The sequence below is a fragment of the Fukomys damarensis genome, unplaced genomic scaffold, assembly GCF_012274545.1.
Source record: "Fukomys damarensis isolate Sample0158 unplaced genomic scaffold, DMR_v1.0_HiC HiC_scaffold_5, whole genome shotgun sequence".
Classification (NCBI taxonomy): domain Eukaryota; kingdom Metazoa; phylum Chordata; class Mammalia; order Rodentia; family Bathyergidae; genus Fukomys; species Fukomys damarensis.
Genome location: NW_022900917.1, coordinates 40,472,680 through 40,473,352, shown reverse-complemented (window position 1 = coordinate 40,473,352; position 673 = coordinate 40,472,680).

Genomic DNA, 673 nt, shown 5'->3' with positions numbered 1-673 from the left:
GTTCACTATTGGCCTTTTCATCCTCATTTGACCTACTGTTTGCCATTGGTAAACTGGAAGTCTGTCCTTGTGTCTTGCTTAAGTGTTTTCTCATTTTAATTTTTGTTGTTGGACTGTCCTTGGTTTAATCTCTGGATTATCACCCAAATCTTCCTGATATAGTTGCACCCTAGCTTCTGTGTCTCTAATGACCCACAGACATTCTCATCTTCATAACATCAGAGAAAACAACTCATCAAATCAACCGCAATGCTTTACCCCAACTGATACAATCAGCAACACACTAAGATCAAGCACAACTTGGATACTGACCACCTGTGGTAGTCACTAGTTTATCACCCTTAAATCATTTGATTTAAATTGAAATCAAGAAGCAGTCCAGAACATGTCTGCAGTGAACATAATTTCACTATAGTGAATTTACCATTTAATGGCTCCAACTGAGCGAGGATGCAAGACCCCTGATCTCAGTTAGCTGATGGCTGAACCCCTGATGCTGACTGACCTCGGGCTGCAAGGCCCAGATTGAGTTCCCCATCCTTCTGAATGGTTGAACTCTGCAACATTCTATTACAGGTTTCCCACGCCCTTTCTTTAAAGATGTTCAAAGTTGGGAACTCAGAAAAATACCTTTGATGACCACCTCTGTCTTTGCAGAGTGGGTCCAAAGACT